This window comes from Aythya marila (genome assembly GCF_965140915.1).
Source record: "Aythya marila genome assembly, chromosome: 1".
Taxonomy (NCBI): Eukaryota; Metazoa; Chordata; class Aves; order Anseriformes; family Anatidae; genus Aythya; species Aythya marila.
Genome location: NC_139042.1, coordinates 159,144,452 through 159,171,525, shown reverse-complemented (window position 1 = coordinate 159,171,525; position 27,074 = coordinate 159,144,452).

Here is a 27,074-nt window from a genome sequence, read left to right as displayed (position 1 = left end):
ACAGTTTTCACTAGGGTCTGCACCAAGCTTAGGTTTGATCAATCCTTTTTGTTACAACACTTGTCCTCTCAGTTGCACTGCATATTTGGATAGCAGACTTCCACTGTTTAGCAAATGCCTTTAGCTATACATAGTAGAGTCAGACAATCTCACTGGTTAAAATGGTTCTGGTGTATACTGATAAAACCCTCAAACCAAAAATATCTTTGAGATGTCTTAGTGTTTTCACATGTATACATGAGCAGCTCTGTCATCTCCTGTACATTCTTGTGGCTTGCATTATCTGGGGTGAGGGGAAGAAATTAAATCCAAATCCAAAAAAATCTTGTGAGACTTAACACTATGGCAGATCAACAAACTTAAACTGGCAAGTAAACATTTGACAGATTGGTAAGCTACTTGAAAGGAAAGAGGATCTGAATATTAGTCACACGTACTGCAGATAAAGAAAATAGGCCTGCTGACGAAAACAAGAAAATATTTTGCTGATAAACACCTATACATTCACTATGCAAAGCTTTCTATAAACTAGATAATGTGTTTTAACAACACTGTAGCTATATAGCCAGTACACTTGGGCATTGCATCTTTCCCTGGTGAAAACAATATCCACTTGGAGAATTATTTGATAATGCATTTATGAGCAACTCTAATGGTTTCAGCAGAATGTAGATCTTAATTCGGACTGCTTAGTGTTTTTTTCCCTTTTCAAATATAATAATATTCTTGTATAGCCAGAGATAATCACATCTGATAACAGAATCATGTTTTGTAATAGACTTTTGTAATAGACTTTTGATCATGTGTCATCATGTCCCATCCTTCTTTTTTTTTTTTTTTTTTTAAACATTTTCACATTTTCATTCTGCTGGTTTGCTGAAAATTATTTGAGATAGCTACTTAAAGAAAAATAAAAAAAAACGGATCTATCTCATAATATATTTTGTATATTCAGAAAGTCTGTTATAGTATAGTTCTACCTGGAGGTTTTTTTGTTTTGTTTTGTTTTGTTTTTGTTTTTTTTTTTTTGTTTTTTGTTTTTTGTTTTTTGCTAATGTCATTCTAATCATAAAGTGGATGATAAAACAGTTCAGTTCTATTCAATATTTCTTACACCCAAGTGAGTTTTACATCCCAAGATGAGCTTTAGGAAATTTAGATATCTGGATATTTTTCCATTTCAACAGAACAACAGTATTGTTGCATAGAGTGAAATCTTTTTGTTTTGGCTGACTAAAAAGATGCATATTATATCTGAAAACCCAAATAACTTCTATTTGTTTTTCTGTAATGTAGAAGTAATTTCCCAGTATTTTAGTGTTCTGATTTTCTTCTGACTGTAAATAGATAGCTAGTCATATCTGAAGGGATGTTACCAAAGTATGAGTGCTTTTAAATAAAAAAAATCTTAAAGTAACACAGTCTGAATCTTCAAGTTTAATTTATTAAAAAAAATAAAAGTAAAAGGAAAGAAATGGAACTTTTCAAAGAAACTGGAATAGAGATTGTTTCTAAGGACTTTTCATTTTTGTCATAGACTTTCAGAAATGCTAGGCAGTCATGAAGAATGCACCGTGATCTTCAGAAATCTGAGTATTATTTACAGATGATCTACTATCTCCCTCAAAAAGGTTGTCTAGATCTTCTGACATTGCAGCTATGGTTTTTATGGGAAGAGTGCAGTCATGACTCTGCAAAATCAAGAGGGTCTCTAACAGAGAGAGATACTATTCAGTATTAAATATTTTTCTGCCCACTCATCCCCATCACTGCATTGCCATTTCAGATGAATCATTCTTCGGTACACTGTTATCTTTGCATTAAGCAATGATAAATATCTTAGGCTGTACCTTGTACTTTATGACTACCACTTCAACACAGCTGTTTCCATGGAAATAGGATGATTAGTTCATTGCATTGACTTACTGCCCTGATTTTTTTTCCCTCTTTTGCAACACCGCAAATATTTGATAGTTTCCCAGTTAAAAAATTCTCTATTCTACATAAACAATTTCAGAGATTCCTCTATAACTTCTGTCTGAGCAGTAGCAGCTCTTATAGGAAAAAAAAAAAAAAAGAAAAAAAGAAAAAAAAGAAAAAAGCATCTATGAAAAAGTATCTATGCTTAAATTTGATTTTAAGTAATAGTGAATCTGCCAAAATATTAGGGAAACTGTTCCAAAGTTTGATTGGGGTCACTACTGTCATATTTAGTTTCATTTTCCAGCTTCAACTGGTTCAAAATTTACCTTTTTCAGTCTTCAAGACCCACACCTGTTCTGCTCAGATTGTCTAAGATAACAAATGATGTCCCTGAGTACTGCTTCAGCCAGTTGTTTAAGTCCCATAGGGCAAATTTCATCAGAACTTGTTGATGTAAAGCAATCTAGCCTATGTAAATTCTTTCTAGCCTGGTCTGTTCTCTACCCTTTTCTTTCCCTGTTCTAATCTGAGTTTTCACTCCATCATCTCTGACGTTAAATGTGATATCTGCATGATTGCCATTGACCTTCTTATTGAGGAAGGGAACAAAACAGAAATTAAACATTTGTGTTTTCTTAATTCATTTGTCAACTTTTCTTCTTCTTACTACTGATTTTATTACCAAATGACTATGACTCACCTCTCTTTACTCAGTGCCCTTTATTCTCTTGCCCCCATGTCTGTGCTCTTCTTTCATATTCATTCTTATTACTCTGCATAGTTTCCACTTTCTTACTGTGCCACTACTAGATCTGAGGCTATTAAACAGCATAAGGTTTGGCCAGTAGTGCTCTTTCTATGTTTTTTATTCCCTCTCCATGTTGAAACAGCTTGTATCTGAGTCCTAAAAATTGTTCGAGAAATTGCTTGCAGTCCTTACATGTTTTGTTGTTGTTCATTTGTTGTTGTTGTTGTTTCAATGTTCTTTCAATTGTCTCTTGTAAACTTTGGGATTTTATCTTTTCAATCTCTACATATACTGAACTCTGCCTCTTGAATTTCACTGGTGTTTTTGCCGTTCCCATCCACCCCTTTGTAAAGATCCTGAACTACAATTTCATGGTGATTTTCACCTAAGTCACTTATCAACTTTTTATCCTCAATTAGTCCTGTCCTACTAGAATTCCTCTCCTCCACTGTTTCCAACACACCCAGAACTATCACCTGTCCATATATTGCCATTTTATTTTCCCAATGAATGACTGATTAAAATTCCCCAGGCAGACCCTGATCTTTTGATGGAAGCTTGTATAAAGCTTTATACTCTTGATCATCTATTCATGGTGGTCGGCCTTGTCCTCCATTTTAGTTCCTGTGTTTGGTCCACTTTCTATTGGCACTTGTTTCATCAGGCTTACCCTGTGATTTCAAGTCATTTTATTCACTTTCCTCATATGTCCTTAATGAGCAATCTGTATTCTAGGATTTTTTCAGCTTATGAATTACAGGAAGTCTTTATTATGCCAGGTAAATCACATTTTTGATCATGTTGCAAGAATATATATATATATATTTCTGATTATTCTTGCAGTGGTCTATACACATACAAGGTTTTCAGCACTTTCTCTTGTTTTTATTTTGATCCTGTCATTATAGATGGCTCCTCTTAGAAGTTTCATTCAGTTTACCCTAAAACTACCCCAATAAGGTTAGCAAAGCCTATGAATAATAATATTTTTGTTTTTCAAAGATGTACTGCCCTGTTACCAGTAGAAAGTAGAACACCATATTGAGAAAATCAAGGTCCTCATTGTGACAGCAACTATTTATCTATGCATTACATTTCAGCCACATATGTGCTTTTTGGAACCATTATTAATGGTTCAAATGATTATGTAGGCAAATCATAAGCCTAAATTCTAAATTAGGTGAAGCATGGCTCTATTCTGCTTGCAATTCCTGATACCACACATCAAACAGTTCTAATATTTGATGTTGATTCCAGCTTTGGATGAAAATATTAGCATAGCATGTTAAATTTCACCAAATGTATTAAAAATGATTAGGAAAAGGTCTGAGGTCAAAGCCAAGCTTGTGCTTGTTCATTTACTTTTTCTCTTGCTCTCATGTTACAGAGACGAATGAGAAAGGACAACCAGTAGGCCCAGAATGTTTTGTCTTAGACCCTGCCTACAGGCAACCTACATGCCATGGTGGCATTCAGCAGCCTGGAGTCCTCATGGCTTCCTCAGGTCCCCCACAGCAAGCCCTAACCAAATGCTATGGATAGAGCAGCTCTAAATAGCAGACCCACATCTGCTAAAGATCCACAGACTTTCTACTGGCATTTTTATCTAACCCCCACTTTCCTTTTTGCTCTTTTTGCCATTACCACCCTCATGGTTCATGATTGTGATCTCTTCAGAACCAAGACTTTATGTTCTTTGCTCAAAGTTCAGGGAAAAAGAAAAGAAGGAAGGAAGGAAGGAAGGAAGGAAGGAAGGAAGGAAGGAAGGAAGGAAGGAAGGAAGGAAGGAAGGAAGGAAGGAAGGAAGGAAGGAAAAGAAAGAGGAAAAAGAAAAAGAAAAAGAAAATAAAGAAAAAGAAAAAGAAAAAGAAAAAGAAAAAGAAAAAGAAAAAGAAAAAGAAAAAGAAAAAGAAAAAGAAAAAGAAAAAGAAAAAGAAAAAGAAAAAGAAAAAGAAAAAGAAAAAGAAAAAGAAAAAAAAAGAGCTTGTCTTAACTGGAGCTGTTTGCAGCTACTGTAATGTAAATAATATGTAGCCCAGACATACAATGAACTGAGGGACTGCCAGTACTTTATAGGCCCACACACTTGGAAGGGGGTGGAGGGGCAGGAAGCGATGAGGAAAGGGGGAAGGCAGAGCTCCGCCAGGCAAGGCGGAGGTGGCTCAGCGGTTCCCACTGCTGCCTGCTCTGCTCAAGGCTGCCTTTGTGCATGCATGGAGATGTGGCAGCTGCTCGAGGCCAGTTACAGAGCTCTTTCCACACTCACTGAGTTTTTGTTGTGATTAGCCTGAAAACATTCTCAATTTAATGACAAATAGCAAGTAGACAGTAAAGAAAGTGAGTAAAAAGTTTTTACTGAACATAGTAGTTACAAGCAGGACCATGTCAGTACCAGGGGAAAAAAGAAAAAGAAAAAAAGAAAAAAAAATAAAAAATAAAGCAGGGTAGATGCACCTCATAGCATCTCAAAGGATGAAGAAAAATATTTACTTGTGATAACCAGTTAGTTTCATTCACTTCTACAAAATTGTACACACACACACTAGACCCAATTGTGTTCTTTTTAAATTTAAAGCAAAAAGTCGTTTTAATGAGTCATAAGCCAGAAGAGACATGAACTCTTTCAGTGAGTAGGAACTCAACAGTTTTTCCGCAGGATTCTTTGAAAGTCTCCTTCGTCTGGACTGAACTCTCACATCTGGCAGTAGCTCACTTCTGCTGATTCCAAGACCCACATCCAGGACATGAATATTCATCGTGTTACTCATGCTGCGTTCCTTTCCCTCTGATGCGTTTAGCTCTGAGTACCAGCGAGACACTCCAGAGCAGCTGTGGAGTTTTTGCCAGCTCTTACTAGTTGGGCTAAGCAGGAAATGATTTTCCTGTCCCATGTAACTTTCCAGTGTGAGGCATTTTTTTTTTTATATATTTTTTTTCTTCTCCTCTCTCTCTGTCTCTCTTGGTTTGTCTCTGTCTGGCTGTCTCCCATTCCCTATTCCCTTTTAGGACAAAATCTTGACTTAAGTCTTAGGTTTTCAGTGAAGAAAACCAACAATAGCCCTTACCCTCCCTAAACTAAGCTAAAAGACATCAAACCAAAAAGTAATTCCCAAATCAAGAATGAAAAATTTTCTGTGATTTCAGCCACAGATATAAACTCCGATTTTTCACATATAGAAAGAATGACCTATCACAAAGTTATTTTTTATTTCATTAAATCTTTTATTTCAGTAAATTTTATTTCAGCCCCCTCCCTTCATTACCCACTTGAATTTCCAGCTTCTGTCTGAGAGCTCATTTTCCCAATCAAAGATTCAATGAAACTGTTGTATTTTCAGATTTTAAAAAATATACTCTTTCAACTAACTTATTTGTACAGAAACAAACATAAATTCTTGTCTATTTTTTCCTACAGCATTATTTAAACTCTTAAGAACATGTGGGGAAACTGGGGGAAGTACTACAAACCTAGCAAGCACTTTGAAGAGCTTTTACTGCACAAGGACAAAACAAGTCTACTTGCTGGTGGAGAAAATTCTCTCGTCTGTTGGAACATTTCCCATGGTTACTTTCTTCATTTCTCAAGAGGAACACTACTGTAAACACAGTGATTGATATGATTTCTACTGTCTCTTTGTGATATAAGTTGTTGCTTTCAGAAAGATGTTGTATAGTTCCCACAGTTGTCTATTGGAGCTTATAATCAGTGGGGAAAAGATGGTAGCAGTTGGCTCCTCCCTCATGATTGAAGCAAACACGGGGTCCCCATTAAATACCCTCTGTGACTGTAAGCAGGATGGGGGCTGCTGTGCAAGCTTGGCTCAGTGCACGACCACTGCCCCAGCCAGCAGGCCTGGCAGCCAGCCCCAGCACAGCCAGGAATGGGAGGCCTGTGAGAGGCTGGCAGTTCAACACTTGGCAGGTTTTGAATGCTCCCAATGCATAAATAACACCAGCCTTGAAACAAGTAATTGATTGCCATTATTAATTATTACTACTAGGCATGCATACTAGAGGAAAGTGAGGATGTTTCCATAAGAGGAAGGGCCAATTTGCTCTAAGACATAGAAAACCAGAGTGCCTTTCTTTAAAATCTTACTGCCCATAAGAGTAACTATTAATGCTAGGTAAGATGAAAGTGAACCTATTAAATACATGTAACTCTTCACAGAAATAAGCAAAAACCTTAGTTTAGTCATCAGACTAAGTCAGACTTAAGTCCTGACAAAGACTTAGTCATTGTCAGGTTAATGTTTACTATTAAAAGAAATGAGTTTAATGTTAAAGGAGGTGGCTTCTATACAGGAACCACTGTACTTGGAAGAATAAATAAATTTATTTTTATCTTCCATCAGTAAAGATGTTTCCCATTACAGCAACACATATACCTTCATATATATGTTTGCCTTAGTCAAATATTTTTTATGGCACTAAGATATTTGACATTAAGATATTTGTGTATAACCTGAGCTATGAAGTATACTTTAGTATCTCATTAAAATTCCACTTGGAGAACATATCACATTAAAAAGAAATCATTTATTATCTTGATTGATGGCATTTTAGTAAGCACTGGTTGAGTTTAAAACCAAAATATAATCTTAGACCTAAGGAAGCAGACTGTGCAGGCTGAACTTTTTGTAGCTTCCCACAAACTGCCTTAGTATTTTTTGGCAGCAGTTTTGTGAAACCCACCACAAGGGACAGATCAAACGTATATTTAAAATATGTAGCCTGATAGAAATTTTGATTATATATGTGATTATATTTGTGAGAGATAAAATAGATATTAAGTGACTGAAAACATTAAATAGTAGATTGCCAATGCATTAAATCATCTGTGTGAGAAATTAAAATAGATTATAGAGGGAGACATGTTTTCATTCTTTCTGTGACTGAAGGAAGATTAACCAATGCTTTATGAGTTTGAAAAACAAATTATATGAACAGTGTGTGAAACACATATGTCAGTGATGTATAGTGGTAGATGAAAGAAAATGAAGAGGTTTTAAAGCAGTTGGTTGATACACACTTGAAAAAAGCAAAAGAAATTATAATCAAAAACAGCTGAACTTCCTGATCTCTTTTGTAGGTCCTGCATCCTGTGAGTACCTGTGAGAGAAGACTCCTTAACATTTAGAAAACTAAATCTTGCTAGCTGCCAAGATTTCCATTATAAGAAATGTCCAGACTATTACAAATCCCATCTATTCCAGACACCTATCTCAGAATGAATTAAATTCTCCTCTAGAAGTGCCTCTAGAAGTGCTCTTGATTATAGGAGTAAGGCCAAATACCGGTTTTATACTGAATAATTGGATTTTGAATGGCTGCAATCAATCAAAACAAATGCTGTCCCCAGCTTGTAGGAATTGTACAGAAGTGATTGGAGTCAGGGTAAGAGACTTCAGCTTTCCACGTTCTTACTGCTGCTGCTTTGTGAGACTTTATGACTTTCTTCTCAGGACTGTTCGGCTGTATCCAGAAGGCATGTAGCTTAGAAATTTTTGTTCCACCTCTGAAATGCCTAAATGCTTTTCTTTGAACTACACCCTTTTCCCTTCCCTTCCCTTCCCTTCCCTTCCCTTCCCTTCCCTTCCCTTCCCTTCCCTTCCCTTCCCTTCCCTTCCCTTCCCTTCCCTTCCCTTCCCTTCCCTTCCCTTCCCTTCCCTTCCCTTCCCTTCCCTTTGTCATTATCAGGTATAAAATAATTTTCCAGACTGAACCAGGGCGTATTGCTCAGGTGCTCCAGCACAACTTGATCCCTTGTTCAAAAGCTTGATCATGTGCAAGGCGCTTCCAGGAGCATGGCACAGCCCAAGTGAATAAGTGAAGTGTTGTCATGTTATCCCCCTTCATCACCAGTGTTTTTCAGCCTTGAAAACTCCAGGTACAATGAGCCTTGTCACATAAGAGCTTCTCTGAGCTTGGTGTCTACATTCCCTAACTTCCTGGATATGAAACCTTGTTAAACTATTGAGGAGCGAGAATATTCTCCGTCATTCTCCCTTGGGTATGGAGTAAAATATGATAGTCCTAAAACTGAATCAAAAAGCATTTCAAGAAATTGTTCAATATTCTGTGAAAGCTAGTGCATGTGCCCAAGCAATTCAGATGCAAAAAATTTATAATACCTGGGTTATTTCTATATTTCTCATAGAGCCCAGATGTTCCTTCTGATCAATGATGATGATGGCAATAGTCACTACAGCAGGGATAGCAGGGATAGCTGGGAAAGTTGTTATTGTGAGGCGAGAAGTTCACAATAATGAACCACACCCCTCTCTGACAGTGTGCACTGAGTACACAGTACACCACAAGCTAAATTTGTACTTTCCTCAAGTTGGTTTTCAGTTGTTTTTTCTTCCCCTGGCTTAAAGCCATTATATGTCTTATTTGAGGTTTTGATCTGTTCTCACTAGAAATGCCACATGCTTATAGTCTACATGTTATTTAGATGGGGCATGCAAAATTCAGGGCAGTGCAGTAATGTCTGAATGTGGGTTATATGAAACTCTTAGGCTTTCCAACATGGCATTTCCCTACCCCTGTCAGCCCCTCTCCCACACTTCATTCTCAAGATCAGGCTTAGCTCACATTTCTTTTTAGAAAGCAGAACTCGAAGCCAGGTATTTTGCCACAAACATTTGCAGGCTTACAATCCAAGCAGTCGTAACTGAATGCTGTCTCTCACATGGAAAACAAATTCTGTACATGCTGTACATTCTTCAGTGCAAAATAAAATCCAGATGGCCTTTATTTAAAAAAAAAAAAAAAAAAGTAAAAAAAAAAGTGGGGCAAACAGATGAAGAGACAGAAGTCCTTTCTTACTCACATATATCTCTAAACCATGCCAAAATAGAGTAACTGGCAGAATGCTCTCATTACGGTCCAAAGGATTATGAGATTACATTGAATTATGAGATAACAATACAAGAAGAAACCTTCTCCCTTTAAAAAATAAAAAGATATTAGCAGATGAAAATCAAATAAGTATAGGTGTTTATCATTTTGCAGTCCAATAGTCAGCCTTTAAAGCAGTGCTGGCCAGCCTGGGATGTGAAAAAGCCAGGTCTGATGAAGAACAGAGGTTGCTGTCTCGGGACCCCCGCACAAAAAAAAAAAAAAAAAAAAAAAAGGAAATTTCAGTGGAAAATGCAGACATTCTGTTCTAGACAAAGGTCAAGATGGAACACTCTAGGGCTCTCAGGATTCTTTGTCAATTTGTTTCAAAACAATACAATCAGATTTCCACCTTCTTTTGTGTTATATAGAAAACCAGTAGCTGATGATCAATTGATCACCCTCTTCCCATCACTGTGTCCAAAAAACAAGAAGAAATAAGATAAGTTATTCAGTAACAGTTTAAAATTCATTCAAGTTTATCAGAAAAAACTCTCATTAATTTATGCAAATAACGAAAACAGGCATTCATTTTCAATTTTCATCAATATTAGACAGTGAATTATTTTGAAATATATTTTGCCATCTTTTTGTCTAAATTTATACTTTTTATTTCAGAGTTAATCTCCCTTACTCTCTTCTCTGTCATTTTGCCTTTAAAAGGCAGGAAAGAAGAGGAAGATCGAAGAAAATATATATGTGAAAAGGATACTTTTTTACATTTAAATTCATTTAAAAAAAATGGAGAAAAAAGATTGGGAGTTTTCCTCCATTATGATAGGAAAGTTTTGATCTAAATTTATTAACGGCTTTGAAGATGAGTCAAGTGTTCAATCCTCAGAAATTAACTTTAATGAAGTCCAAGTACTAAAAATTTCATTTAGGTGGGTTGGGAGGAGAAAGAAAGGGATCTGTATGTTCCAGTGTGGCAAGAGAATTACACAGATTAGGAAACTGCCATGGATACTGACTATTGTTACACAGCTTGCCATATTCTTTCAGTCAACATGAGTTTGCTTTAGACTAAACAGACATACAACAGAGAAGTAAAAAAATCAAAAATAATGTAGTGTGTCATCAAGAGTACATAATTCTGCTCTTCCATTACAATAAAACCAATATGGACTGAGCACATCGTGCCAGCAAATGGGACTCTCCTGAACATTTAAATATTTACACACTTTGCAATTCTCTGTGTAACAGAACAAAGTATCAAGGAGTCAAAGAAAGCTAAACACCACGTTTAGAATCTATAGAAATGAAACTCTAGTATCTGAAATATGAATGAGTTTCTGGCATAATGAGGTAGAAAGATAATGAGACAATATTGTAGATTTATATCTAGCACAACCTTTTTTTTCTAGCACAACCTTTTCTGTACTGATGAGGGTGACTCATTCCTAGAACACAGGTCAGAGCTCCAATCATCAAAAAAATGTTAAACAATTCAACTTAATTACTGTTCTAAACTCTGATAAGTAATTGTTAATAGTTCCCAGCTGACTTTAAGGCACATAGAAAAAATGAATAATATAAAACATAATAAATAGTTTTAAAAATACTATTAAGAAAGATATTATACAAAAACTCTACCCTGGTTCTTCATTAAAAAATGGTTCCTGCCTTTGCAGTTGTGTTTTTAAATGTAAGGTTTCAAAATACCATGTTCTGGTCTGTCTTCTATTGCAGATATGTTCACATTTTTCCATGAGCGTTTTTTTTTCTCTTTTCCTGAGAACTGATTTCTCTGTCTCTGCAGTGCAACTACCAGTGACCAATAAGGCCTACTGTGAGGGTAAATGCCATACATCTTATAGATGTAAAGCATAAATGCCAACTGTTTTCAAAAACAGTATTACAAAAGTGGGCTACTGAATGAATGGATTTAATACTATGAGTTTTCAAGCCTCACTTCCATCACTTATGACCATCATATGTGTCTTCAGAGCTTTGTAAGAACGGCAGTTGAGAAACTCGACAGCAAATAAACCTGACAACAGATAAACAACAAGCAGTGCTCCAGCTCTGAAATTAATGATTGTCTGGCTCTCAGTTATTGCTGAAACAGTAATGTGTGTGCTACAGTAATGTGTGTGAGATGATGGGGCTGGTATCAGCCTAAAAGCTATCCACTATTTGGACCTCACATCCTACAGAGGTTCATCTTATTCCCCAGGGTACGGCTGGATCCAACAGGAATGTCCAAATCTGTACTTTGTCCTGCTCTGGCTATCTGGCTTTTTACCTGAGGGAGAAGCTCAATTCCTAGCTAAGTAGTTTATCGTAAACATAATGGGCTGTGTATCTTTGTGAAAGAATTGCTTTCCTTCCAGCTTTTCCTCTGAGTTCATGAAATGTAACACAGAGGTCCAGACACTATAATAAAGGAGAGCTGCCTTGCCCTTTTTGATAAGTTAACTTGTTGTTTGATACAAAACATTGTAGTTTTTCCCTATTTTAAAAATAAAATACAAGCTTAGAAGACTTTCTTTCCCTCAAAAAATGCCTAAGTGCCCTCCCCATATATATGTGTGTATAAAAAACAGCTGCTTTTCAGCAAAGACATGCCTAAATGCTGTGTCACTCGGTCAGTCAGTCCCTGGGGCTCATGCCGCTGCCCATCATGGCAATGTGCTCTCTCAGCCTGTGCACTTACAGTGCAGCCCTCAGCAAGTGGCTGTCCCCACTATCAGAAATGCAGGACCTACAGTGAAAGAAAGATGTCCAGCACCAGTCTCAGGCAGTCTGTTTCTGGCTTTGCCTGCCAAACGGCACTCCCGCACACTCTGCAGGATTGCTGCTGCCCCCCCATCTACATCACTGCCCTTCTCCATCAGATGCTGGAGGACAAAACCTGGGATCCCACTGGTAGCCCTGGGGCAGGTAGGCAAGATCCAGAGAGCTCAGTAGCAGTACAGAGCTCTAGTAAAGCAGTGTTTACTAGAGAGCCCACAGACTTCTTGCCTGAGGGAAACAGCACAAGACTGTAGCTAAATGCCATCAAACAGCTAGAAATAGTGGCTTTCATTTGGGTCAGAGGTCACTTATCTCTAAATTGGCTGCTGGGAATGAGAAAACAAAAACAAGAGCTGTGAATCACAGGTGAGGGAGGGAACACTGTAGAGAGCTGTAATGAATTCTTCTGTGCTGCTCATACCCTCCAAACTACTCTTGGCATGTAGTTTATGAAGCAAATGAATGGTGATATTTCTATATCTGGATACTTACTTAGCTAATCTTAGCAAACCTCCATAAGCTCAAACACATCATTGCATTGTTTGGTGTGCTCAGACCACAGAGACTATCAGAGCAAACAGCAGCAAAAAGATCTGATTGCACACTCCCTAATGAGTCTGCCAGCTACGTGCTCTCAGACACCTCTCACGTGCATGCAAGCATTTACTGGTAAGGAGTAAACAACAAATTGTCTCTTGAGGTCTGCAATTGCTCCTTAGTTTTGACAGAGCTTAACAAACCAGTGACTAATTCAGACCAATATTTCTTCTAGATTATCAGATAGAAGATGTCCTCCTCAAAACTCCAAAGGTGCCCTGAAAGCACTCCTCAAACCTACACAGATATGAGGAAGAAGAAGCTCAGAATGCTACTGCTTTGTTTTTAATGGAGGGAAAATAAAATGTTAGGAAATGAAATCTATATTAGTCTGGTGGTCAGGGCACTCACCCAGTATAGGAAAGAACAAGGCTTTTCTTCCCTGCCTAAAAATGTCTCTACCCCCATCTAAAAAGTCTCTACAGAACACCCCAACCTGTAAACTGTGTATGATGCAGGCAATTCTGAAACTTCCCATTGAAGCCATGTCACTGATAAAAACAAGCTGCCTTAACTGAAAATGACATTTGCATGTTTTTTTTTCTTTCATTTTTTTCCCTATTTACATAATGTATTGAATTTATTTTTCTAGAAGTCTAACAGAAACTAAATGGTTAGAGGATGTGCAGAAAACAAACATTACAGGAATACACACCTGGAGTGAATTCCTCTTTTATGCAAGGCAGAAAGTGATACACCTTTTCAACAATTCTTGATGCGGGGTATCTTTTTGGGATATCATTATATCACCCATTCTTTTCTTGTGTACTCAGACTCCATGTTTTCTGTAACACTGTTCATTCATATTCCATGCAAGCCCATCTATTTTTGCTACAGTTTCTTTTGTTGAACATAGTATTCCAGACAAGGACACATCATTGATTTATACAATATTATCAGTCATTTGATAACATTTCTGTGCCTTTGTTTGTAATATGATTGGAAGTTGTTTGTTTTTATTAATGGAGTTATGTCTTCAGCACACATATTTACTGGAGAATTCATTCTGGCTGATAAGATACCTTTGTGGGTGTATAAAGTTATTTTAGATCCCTGACGTCCTTCTTCAATCTTGTGTTTATCAACCCTGAAAATTTATTTTGATGACACATTCAGCAAATACAGAATTCTTTGTTTTACAGAGACATTAGTATTGTCTGGCAAAGCTATTATTTAACATAACAAGGATAAATATATATCTATATTTATTATTTTTTATTTGAAAATTAAATTATATTTTGGTGACTAAATGTATTTTAAGGAGCCAGGCAAGAGTATTGTAAGCTTGGCACCCTAACTTTTGTGATTTGTTTCAAATAAGGAACACAATGAAATTTTTTAAGAATCATGAAGAGTTTGATGGAATTAATATGAGACTTATTTTTTATTTGTATTTTTCTTACTTTACTAAACATTAGATGAGGTCTTGAGACAATGAGGTTGTCATCTGTAGTGAAAATCTGTACTTTTATATTTAAATATTCTGTGAGAAAGCAGAGTGCCAGCAGTAATTACTCACTGTAAACATATAAGTTCTTCTAGGACTCTTTTATAATTTAACAAAACTAGTGGATTGGCTATGGATGACTGCAGTGTCAGAACAGAATTAATTACGTCTTTTTTCATCATTGCCGGTATAACTGGAACTGTTAGAAATTACTTTAAAAACCCCACATAGCAAAACTAAAGGTTTAACAAGGTTGCAGCAAATTACAGGGTAAATTGCTATACTTCATTCAACTGGAAACTCTTTTACTTGGAAATGAACAAGTTGTATTTGAAAATTTTGTAGAAGTGTTTTTAAAGACTAATTATTTATCTTGTTACTGAACTGTACAGGTGACAAATTTCAGGACTCTTTATTATGCTTTTAAGGTCCTACTACATGATATTGTTTGATAAACCTGATAAAGGGGCAGAGTGGGCCAGCAGTTAATAGACTGCTGGGAAGAATCACCTATGATGCAACTGTGTTACGCTAGGCAGATCACTTCTCATCTCTCTGACTCATTTAGACTGCAAATCTGTAGGCAATTAGGCAAGACTTCATCATACATTAGTCTTCTAAAATCTTAAAATCTCATTTCTGTTAGTTATCCAGACTCCCTGTATATTTAATATATACCAAGAGACACTTTCAGAGGATGCTTCATCTCACTCATCTAAGACTGGAATAACATGAATTGGTCTCTGGACATACTTCTCACTCACTACCCCTTTCCATTGGCTACACTTTAAATCAGATATTAAACTGCAGGTAGCTAAAGTTAGGTGAGATGGCTCACACCCATAACTTCTTCACTGCCTGCCACCTTATTGCAGTTATAGTTTACAAATATGACAATAATACAAATAAACAACAATATATTGGGCCAAATGGATGTCTGTTGCAATTTTTATAATAAAAAACTCACATAGATGTTAAGAATTCAGGGCAGTCCTACAGCCTGCATTCAGCAGAAGATCAAGCTGGATGTCTGCAATTGTCATTTCCTCCTTTATCTATACACCATGTGGAGTGGGGAGGTGATGGATATTGACAATATCAATTTATTCTAACTCACTAAGGATGTTTTATGGTATTGGCCCCTCAAGGGCCCCAGAATGAGATTCTGATGAATTTGTGAATCTTATACAACAATGTGTCATTTTAGGAGTGGCAAAGGATCGCTGCTAACCTACCTCTTTAGCAAGTATTGGCCCTGCCTACAGCTGCCAAATTGCTCCTCTGACTGTGGCAGGAACAACTTTCTAACAGTCTTTTGGTTGAACAAGACTGTAAGACAGCCTTTTCCTCCACCAAGATTTTCCTTATTCCTGTTTGACTGGCTAAAATTGCTTTCATAAAGCTTAATATAGTTTCTTCTTGCCCAGCTTGGCATTTAGGCCAACTCCCTGGTCATCCCTTTTATGCCACAGGGCTTCAAAAATAATTGATACACAGATCTGTTTCTACTCATGCTAACTGAAAGCCCAGTTTGCTATAAAAGTGCTTCATCTGAATCTGTTTTAATATAGTTTTGTAGCCTTTAGTGTTATTCTGTAGCTGCAAAAAGCCCAAACCAAAAATCCAGCCTGTAATTCCAGACTTATTTTATAACACAGCACTAAAATGGACAGTATTTGTTCACCTCCTACATTCATTAACTTCTCTCAATATTTCACCAGAACTCTCTAAATCAAGGAGATGGATTTTCAGCTCACATTTCCCACACACCCCTGAAAGTTGACATGGGACTCTGTCTTTAATACAGCTACCATTAGAAATATGGTGCCTTAAGACTCAGTTCAAAGCATCAGCCTCTGCTGCACTACCTCCTGCAGGAGCAGCACCTTCTCTTCACACTGTAGAGGTGTTTCGCCCTACAAGTTGTTTCACACTAACCTCAGCTAGACTGGAGCACTTGGAGTGGTGAGATAGCAAGTGGTGTCAAAACACTGCAGACTTCTCACCCATCCTCATCCATCCTACCTCGGTATAGCAGCATTCATCTTCTGGAGAGGCTCCTATGAGTCTTGGAAACTGTCTAACTCTCCTTATGTATGTATGCATATGTGTAAGGTATATGTAAGGCTTGGTACCTGTATGTTGCAAGTTGCCTTTCAAGTGAATCCAGAATCACAACTGAAAAGTGACACGTCTAACGTTTCTGCATAGCAGTCTGAGCATCCCCGAACACTTCTGTCAGCAGTCATCAGATATCTGAGTTCAGCTGTTGCAGACTTTCTTTTTCACTTAGAGAAAAATCTGTCTTGTGAAATAATTGTCAAATGTTCTTGAAAAAAAAAAAAAAAAGACCTGAAAAAGAATAATTAAATATTCATGATTCATATGCTAAAATTCGTATTATTTTATGGTCTGTGAATGTTGATTTCTGAAACTTGTGTGACAGCAAACTGAAAGAGGAGCTTAGCTCCAAAGGAGATGTTATAAAGGTAAATAATCCTATATAGCAGTTTTACACTTGTTTCTCCTTCTATCATATTGTTAGATGGGTTAGTGTCTTTTGTGTCTCTTCTACCCTGCAGTATTTAACATCATTTTACAGGACAGTCGTATTTCATCACTCACAGCATGATGGGAGCTTATTAGGTGAGAACCTATTCCTCTTCAAAATGTTTAAAATTGTTAATTATTTTCTAAATGTTCTTTGGAACATTGCAATTCATAGCTAAATACATATATTTGGGTATGTGAAAATTAATTTATTCTTTCACTTGTCTACAACAGTATCCAAATAAGAATTGGAATGGCTGTTTAAAATGCAATTCAGTATGGCTTTTGAGCCTCAGAGGAAAACAGTTTACAAAATAGCAACAGCCACTTGAAAGTAAGTACATTTCCCCAACTTGTTATCCTTCAGCAGAGGTAACTTGTACTTCCTAAAACTATATGTTGTCAAATAGGGAATATACTAAACTTTTCATTTTGGGCTTAGCTGCCATAAAAACATATTCTGTTTTGACTACATCACCAAATCTCCAAATAAAGAATACTCACAGCAAGTACATCCCTCAGGTAGGTCAGCAGAAACAAGTTTCTATTTATGAAAGATATATTTTTGCACTACTATCTATGAAGGTTGCAATGATTGTCAAAGTTAGTCTCTAGGCACCATTATGACCTATTTATTTTTTGTATAGTGCAGCACTATTTTATAAAGTGAGAAATAAAACTTCAAAATATATCAAAGCAGTTATCTCCATATATATTCTGTGCATTCAAATACATAAGGACAGATTTTTTTTTCTCATTTATGTTCTATGTCTTCTGCTAAACTGGCATTCATTTTTGCATACATTATATTAATAAATTAAAACTTTTTTGTGATTTAAATAGAACATCTTCATATAAAACATGTTTTTAGAATTTAGCATGTACTTTACACAAAAATTACACAATTATTTTCCAGTTAACTGAGTCAATTGTTTCCCAAATCACACATATTTATAGATTATCAGGAGACAGTGTTTTTGTTTTGTTTTGTTTTTTAAACCATCAGACCAAATTTGCTGTTTGAATAAACTGCTAAAGCTGCAGTAAGTCAGCAGAGCAATGCTAACATAGTGGTAGTATATAACTCAGAGCAAAATGATTGCTTCCAATGCCAAAAGAGCTCATTATTAAACAATAGACAGATTTTGGGGAGGATGAAACATACCAAGTTTACTCTCACTTCAGCTTCAACTAAGCATCTGCCTTTACTGTTTTTGAAGATATATATTACAAGACTATCTGCTAGAGATTAGGTGCCCAGCATTGATTCATATTTTTCAAGAAGTGGTGTTAGGGAGTAAGTAGCCTTTGAAGATCAAACCAGAGCCATGTTGAAATTCCATGGAGTCAGGACTTCCTGTTTACCTTTTTTTTGTTTCCTGTAGTAACTCATTTCCTCAGTCAACTCTCTTTGAATACTGGCCACCAAGAGATGTAACTGCATCACCTGAATGAGACCTGAACCCCAAAGCACTCAGGATTATAGACATAGGACGTAAGTACGTAAGTCCTATGTCTATTCTGCTATTACACGCTCCCGCTTCCCCCTCCTCTCCCCCCCCCCCCCATTTTAAAATCTGTTTTATTTATGTCAAGATCTGCTTCTCTCAGGAAATTAGGCATTTGTTTTATCCTATTGTTGTCTAAAAGCGAAGCACTCACCCTTGAGCAGAATCCAGCTGATCCCAGAAAAGCCTGAGTGTCTCAGGGAGGAATCTACAAAACAGCAAGTCAGCCTGTTTGAGCAAGAAAGCAGAAAATTCTGAGGACAGGGACGAATTTGAAATTTATTTCACATTTTTGGAAAGATGCCTACATCGTCTTGGGATTCTGACCTAGGGGTATGAATAGCCTGAGCCATTATTTGAGGATTAAGAAAAAGAGATTGTCTCCAAACTCAGATGATTAAACATCTTAGCTTTGTTGGGGCTTGCATGAATATGCAAAGGACCCCAAGTAGCAGAAGTATAGGTATTTACAAAACGTATTAATGGTGAAAACTTCAGACATGTAGGTATTTATGTGCTTTGGGGACTAGCAGCAATTTAATGAAGGCTTTGAGATCTTCAATTTTGATCTTAAGATTTTAGGTCTTTTTTTTTCTAGCCCTTGTCTTACATGAATAGTCACAAGTAAGTTGTGACACTTTGTGTTTAAGAAGTTATATAGCTGCTATAAAAGCTATACAGCTCAAATTTGAATCCAGTGGGACTGATGGTATATTGCTGCTTTTAAAACTGTGGTGGCCACTAGCAGCATGCAACAAGAGAGGGGTCTCAGAGGATTTACCATAATGAAAACAATACCTACTGCAGCTTGTTCTATACGTTAATACACGGACTAGTTGCTTTTGTGCACGTTGGAGTACATTATCATTTGCACTCAGCTTTGTTCTGCTTTTATCTTCCTGCTCAGTGTTTGATCTTTTAGCTTCTGGCCATTTCTTCAGCCATTTTATTTTGAAGAACTGGGTAACAAAGAACAAAATCTTGCTATAACTGAAGAGTGTAGTTGAAGACCTGGCTCTTTGATGAGTAGATTAATGATCTGCTTTGTTGCTGTCACACTAGAAGAATTACTCAATTCACAATCATGTCTGCAAACCCAGTGTGTACATCTGTCTATAGAGACATACGTGTTCAACTCTTTCATATGTGAAGTAAAATACTTTTCCCAGGAATAGTGAAATAGTGAATTTGATTTGTGCTGTTTGTTTATATATATATATATATATATATATATATATATATATTTCCTAAGTAGCAGTAATTCAATAGTAACTTGCAGCACGTTTTAACTTTTTCAGCAAACAAAATGACTGCAATGATTCTGTATATTTTTATGAGACAATTCTTTAAAATGCTTTCATTACCAGTGTTTAAATTAGCTACACTGCAACCCTCTTGATACAGCTATAGAATAATCACTACCTTATTTGTTGTTCATGGGGCTTTTTTGGCTTGTTTTTTGATAAATGACAGTAGTTAACACTGACTAAGACATAAACAGAAATTTCAATTTGCGATTTAATCTGCCAGATATCAGTAGATCAATAACAACATGACATATTTAAAAGCACTTACCTGATGTGTTTTTGCACCCCTGTCTATAGTAATCTTGTTATTGTTTTTCTTCTTTTAAAGGAAGATGGTAATAAATTTGTATAGGGACCACCATCTCACATTTTATGAAGTTTCATAAAATAAATCTCTCTAACCATTACTGAATGATAGCAAGATGAACATGGCAGCATGAAACAAAATAGTTGCCTAAAAGCCTTTGTAACCAAGTAGAGTGAAGAATGAGAAATCTGATGAAAAAGACAGGGGAAAGGTCAGTGTCCCTGCCAGAGCTAGACATAGGGAAGAAATAGCCAGAGAAGCAAACCCTGCTCACAAAGGAGCAGGCTGTGTGCTCAAAGGAATGCAGGAAAATAAAATAATAATAATAAAAAAAGACACTCTTTTGCTTAAGAAAGCATATTTGTGCTTTCTTCATATTCAGACTAATAAAAGGTATCTTGTGGTGTCATGTTACCCATGATACATTAAAGATGCATGTTCTTATCACAGAGATATGACAGCTTTCCCAGTCAGCATAGCATTAGACTTCCTTCTACAGATTAGTGATTGTAAAATCTTAGTGCATGACCAGATTATTCCCATGATGGGGACTGTGTTCGTAGACCTTAGCGAGCCAGCTAAAAACCATTAACAACATGACAATTTTCTGTATTCTGCTGGTGTGCTGAAACAACTGCAAGAAGAAGTTGTTGACACACACCAGGAACTAGAAAATACACTACACACCATAGGTCAGGAGAGCATATCTAGACAAAAGATGCTAAACCACAATGAAAAACAATCCTTCACATCAGACATCATTTTCTTTTTAACATGTGGAGAGTTATATTTTGTTATACTGCCCAGATGGGTGTTTAGGAAGCTTTCCTCTCTACTGGTTTCAGTTTTGCAAAAGGCTAGAGGAGAGAACTTGGTATTTCCCTAACTGCAGTCTCAAGATGCACCCAGATAAGTAGTGTGATTAATAATTCAAAGCGATGTTAGTAAGTGACACTGTACCTGCCTCTACACGCACTATCCTGCCCAGAGCTCAGTGGAAGATCTACGCTCTTTAGCTTGCTTGGCTTTAGTGTTAACACTTCTCTATTTTGTGAGCTTATTTTTCATTTTATTGTTGATTTTTTTATTAATTTTCTTTAAGATAAGTAGACTGCAGATATTTTTTCCTCAAAGCTATTTCAACTAACAGAGTCCTTTTTAAACTTTAGGACAAGTCAACAAATACTGACCTTCTGGTAGTAAGTGAACATAGAAAATCTCAGCTCCCCGAGGGGAGCAGTTAAAACAGTTGCAAGGAACCAGAAAGGGGATAAAATGTGACATGATGGCCATTCTCAGCATTATCAGCTGCAATTCTGTATTCTTTATGGGCTATTTTGCCATTGAGCATGGACTGGACAAAAAATGTCTTAAGGGCAGAAGGAGCTCCCTGACCAATATATTAAGGTATCCTTCAAAATGTTAATAAGTGAATTTGAAATGACAGTTTAAGTAATGTATTAGAAAAGTGCCAATGTAGAGGCAAAATTTGCAGAAGGTAGGTTAGAAAAATTGACAATTTTCTTGATTTTTCATTTTTATCTTTCACAATCTAGACTCCTTCAAACAAGAAAAAATCTGCCATTTGGACATCAGTCACTGTTTAAATGACCTGAGTGTCCTCAGAAAAGCTTTGCTTTTTCAGATGAAGCTCATGCTCACAGTTCATTGGTGGTTTTAGTCTAAACAACTTGGAAACTGGGTACAAGATTATCAAAAGTCCTACCTTTATAGATGGAACATTCTCACATTGATTATTAGGGCTTTTTGCTCTTTGTATTCAGGCTTAGTTAAGCTTAATTTTCTATGGCAAGTTAGCCTGCAATTTTTGTTGATTCAAGAATGTGTTTTGTTGTTTCTTTTTTTTTTTTTCCTTTATACTGAGATAAACAAAGAAGTTGCTAGACACACTTCTGAATTTGAAATGCTTTGGGTACTGAGTTTTTCATTTTCAAAATATTTCAACCTAGTCTTAAAATGACTTTGTTTGTAGATGATAATTTATATGTCAAATGCTTCTTCCTATTTGTATCAGTTTAAGTTTCCATGCATGTTAGAAACAAAATGTTTTAATTTCTTATGTTAAAAGTTTTTGGAATGAGCATAGAGCCCAAAATACTTTGTACATTTTTTTTCCATGTGCCTGAAAAAAATGCAAATGCAAACTTGGAAATGGAAATACTTTGGGTTTTACAATTAAAAATTATTTGAAATTAAACTTTCCAGTTCTAGGATCATGTACATGATTATTATTTTTTTAATTTCTTTATTTTTGTCAAGTACTTTTGGCTATACCTACGTATTGCTAAAATTCTCTTACCTCTGTGTTAGTGCCATTTCACTATTTTTTCCCCCATCCTGCCCCAGCTCTCCGTCAAATATTCCAGAAAAAACATCTCATCCTTAATCAGGTAGCATGGCATTTCCAGTGGAATTTCCCCCTCTCTCCGTCTCTTTCACCATGACAGTAAATGATTTTTACATCCCTCTGAGTTTAGTGATGAGACGTGACATTTTTATTTCCCATCTGAATACCTGCTGTCACTGTTGTCAAAATGAGTAACCAGGCAGGTCTGTTGCCTAGTTTCCTGCCCTCCAAACCTCTGACTTTTAACAAGAGCTCACTGATGAATTTTGGGTTATGCTAAATCTTTATCTATCTTGCTCAGCCTCCAAAGCTACTGGCAAAAGGCCTTGCTTCAGATGAAAAGATTTTGTTGTTGTTACATTTTAAATAGTAAATCTTATTTATAGTAAACTGTAAAAGACACTTGAAAGTTAGATCTTAATGTGCATTACAAGTAAATTCTAAGACTCTCCACATGTGTGTCTAAAACCACATTTCTGAAATTTAAGCAATTTTATAGGGGCTTGATTTCAAAGGGACATCAGTATCTTGGAAAACAGGCACAAATTTGGCAGTTGAAATAGGAGTCTAATGTCAGTGGATATCCTGAAAAATTATCGCCACGGGAAAATTAAATTCATATTTGCCCTTAAGGGATTTAACTTGTAAGATCATCTGCCATATGATGAAATGTAAATAATTGTTTTCACTTTCTTTTTCTTCTGCCAGTGGACAGTGCAGTTCTTAATTTCTACAGAATTACTATGGCACTCATAATTTAGGTATCTCTAGCCTGAAAATGAGTTTAGAGTACAGTTTCAGGCAGCAAAAGAAGACAGATCTAAATATTAAGGGAATACAAGAATACAGGCTGTCTTGTGTCTCTGTGTGTGTGATTTTCTCTGATTAGGAATAATTTCAGTAAGATACTACAAGCACAGTTGTCTGGAGTTAGCTATTTGCCTCCACTGTTGTCAAATGCTCATCTATATTTGGCACTTTTAAGAATCATCTACAAATGAAAATTGTAATAATAATAAAGATGAATATTTTACTTATAGTTAGCATTTTCTTTGACACAACAGAATGCTCTGCATGCTGCAAGTGATGTACCTTATTATGGGATTGCGCTTCTGTTTAGAGAACAATTTATTCATTAGTGATAAATGTGAATGGGTTTGTTGAAATTTTTCCTTTTGTTCATGAAGTGTTAATCGACATCAAGGCTTCATTTCCATCAGAATTTTATTTCTGAAATGAGATGTCTGTTTTATTGCAGTAACCAAAAGGACTTCAGAGTAGACAACAAAGTTTATAAACACAAATAATAATCACTGCTAGTTCGACTTGAATTAAAAACAGACTAAAGCCATGTCTTGAAACATATATATGTGTGTGTATATATATATATATATATATATATTTCCCCAATAGCATTGGCTGAGCTGCCAGAAGATATTAATTATGAACATGGTGTCATGAAGCATTTTATCTGTGAAGACTGGTAGTCATGGGCTTTCTATGTTGCACTTCATTAAGCGACCTTTAATAGAAAAGAAATATCAGGAAACAGATACTGAAAGGAAACTAGCTCATCATCTAATAGGCAATGGTAATTTAATCTAAAACTTTGAAGTTAATTTCAGTTTCCCATATCAGCCCTTTAAATCAGAAACCAGAAAATCCTGAGGTTTTCCACCTCCGGTTTTATCATACAAACCAATGATCTATTATTGGAATCTATTTTATTAGTAGCACAAACAAATTCAACTTGTAGTTGAAGAACAAGTGTAACCTGTACCTGCTTTAAGGAATACAGTCATAACAGCCATACATTTAAGAGCTGCGCTAATTATCCTTAAATGACTGTCAAACTGTACAATAGTCTTATATCACATTAAAATTATGCTAAGTGAGTAAAAAGGTTTAAAGTGCATTTATATATTTTTGAGCAAGACACATTGGTTAAGTTATGGAACTCTTGGAATTGTCTTGTAAATAGATATGTCCTCATCCCTTTTTGACAAAAGCCAAATTTACGTAATTTATACTAATATTTTCCATGGGTTGAATAACTCCTGCTACAGCCTGACTTTTAGCAAGACATCAAATTGCAACTTGTGCTTTGCAGAGAACATGGATGGAAGACGCCATCACTCTGGCTGTACTTCCAGTACAGACAAGGACATTGCTTGTGGAGTGCTAGGCTGATCTACTCCTAGATCTACTCCTTTGTATCTCAGTCCTCTTCCACTGTTCATCAATCCTCCCTCAGTTTTGCCCAGATGCTAGCCTCACAATTGCCTGTGGGCACCTCAGAGTGTCTGTGGGCATCTGTCACACTTCCTGACATGAAGGTCAGGCTCACTTCTTTTGAGATCTTTCTGTGTTCAGATAAAGTGGCTGTGCTGCATTTAAATGGAACATTAAAGCTAAAAGGAAACAGAGAGGACGTAAAACTCCCTTCCCCATGTAACTCTGGAGAGAAAGAAGTACAAATAACTTGGCTGTTTTTTTCTTGTCCAAATGTAAAATCTGTGGCATGATCATGCATCACTGAGAGGACTTGAAAATGATTTTTTTTTGCTCAAAAATCAGATTTTCAATTTTAACACCCTTTTTGGTAGGTCTTCACTTCTCAGACTTGTAAAGTTCACACTAGCGAGACTCAGAGTGAAGCTCTCTTCTCTGAATTATGCTTTTCTCACCCTTCCACAGCCATTCATTTCTCCTTATCATCCTCACTATTCAAACAAGCTTCCAAGCAATCTTCTAATTCAATTCCAGGCATGGCTTAGTTGGATGATGAGTGGCTCTGAAATCTAAAGCTCTGCCTGCTTTAAGCTTAAACTCACTAAAAGAACCCTTTCTTCCCAGCTTCATATCCTGACAAGTCATTGTAAACATCGATACTGAAGTAGGTAAGTTATATGTAAATGCATGCAAGGATGTGATGCTGGTACAGTGTTTTCTTAGACCAGCACAATAAATTTGCTCCTGTTCTTGTCCAGTGTGCCTGAATGTGTTAACCTCTAGGGAACACCACTCAGAGACAAATAAAAAATTCTAGATAAAAACAGCAATAAGTGAGACTACTAATGATTCTGATTCACCTTCAATTATTTGGCCATTCAAGGAATTTCATTGTTTGAGTTTGTGATTATTTTCACATCCCATTTAGGCAAAGAGCTTCCATCTCCTCTCTCAGGCATCTCAGCATGATTTGATAGTACTGTGTAGTGCAATGATGCTCGTTTATCTTGGTTTTGCCCCTCCCAGTGCACTTCCATGAGGACACTCACTGCCTATCAACTTTCTCAATAACCCTCCAGCTGCATGCTGTCTAGCATGCAAAGTTCAGTTTTTGCCTTGAAGGCAAACAAGCACTTCTCTTTGGGGATATCCATTATGGAATTTATCTGTCACGGGGACATTAGATGTAGAAGATGTAAAACTTTCCCATCAGCTATCTGATGTGCCCATACATCACAAACAAAAGAAGACAAATGTTTCAAACAGCTTAGCTTGCTTGTACATGGAGACACATGCTATTAAGTAGAAATCCACTTTATGAGAAATAACAATTCTGTTCAGAATATTCATGCAAATTTATTTTTTTCTGTTGTAAAAAAAAAAAAGAAACAAAACAAAACAAGTAATTAAAGAATTGTGTTTAAACTGAGGCTGAGCACACAGTTTTGGGATGTTATCTTGAAGAGCTGTTTATCTTAGCCAGCATCTGTCAGGGAGGCTTCACCAATGTTGCTACAGTCCAACAACAACTAAGGATTTGCTCCTCTGTTTTTTGAACAATCATACAAGAATGCCCAAAGTTTAGGAAATAAGGGAAGCTAGACAGCCATGTGGTGTGACATAAGCCAATGGTTTGGTGGCAGTTTCATCTGATTAAAGTATGTAAAGCAGTAGTTGTGAAAACAGTGAGTGAAGACAAAGCAGTTTTGTCCTCAAATTGCTTAATGAAGGCAGGGCTAACTGAACAGTAGCACTGGTTTTTACTGACCTTTCATAAAGAAAAGGCAGTCTGTCTGTCATTATGCAAATTCAAGAACATCTGTTCCATGAAACCCTGTAATAATGCCTGAGGTTTGCATTGGATGAGAATAAAAACTATTTTGACAATGGCTACAAAGTATGCTTGTATTAGCCAGACAGCTCCTTTTTCTAGTCCAAGTCTACCTCAGGAGGAAGGGGGGCAAATCTTCAGTTGGAATAAATTGTCATGGCTCAGTGGAACTTGTTTCTCCAAATGCTCTTTTTATGCAGTGGATAACATTGAAACCTAAGAGGTAAATAAAAAATACAACTGAATTATCAGAGCATTAGTATTTCATTAGTAACAACGGCAGCATCAGATGGATGACATAAAGTGAACTGTTTATCGCAACCTTCCTGTGCAATCCACAAAAGAGGCAACGAACATCGTTTTAATGAGAAGTCTGCCAGTGACTAACTCACATCTGCTTTCGTTAATAATAATAATAAAAAAAAAAAAGACAAGCAGAAATGACAGCAGCTATAAGCAATAAGTGGATGTTTCAGTTCTGTTTGATACTTAATAAACCTCAGCAAATACCTATTAAAATGTATTGATTTCTTTGCAAGACTGTTACCACCTCTGAATTTAAATGATGGACAGGCTGTTGTGCTGAGGGTCCAGAGTGCTGGGGACTTGTGCTCTCC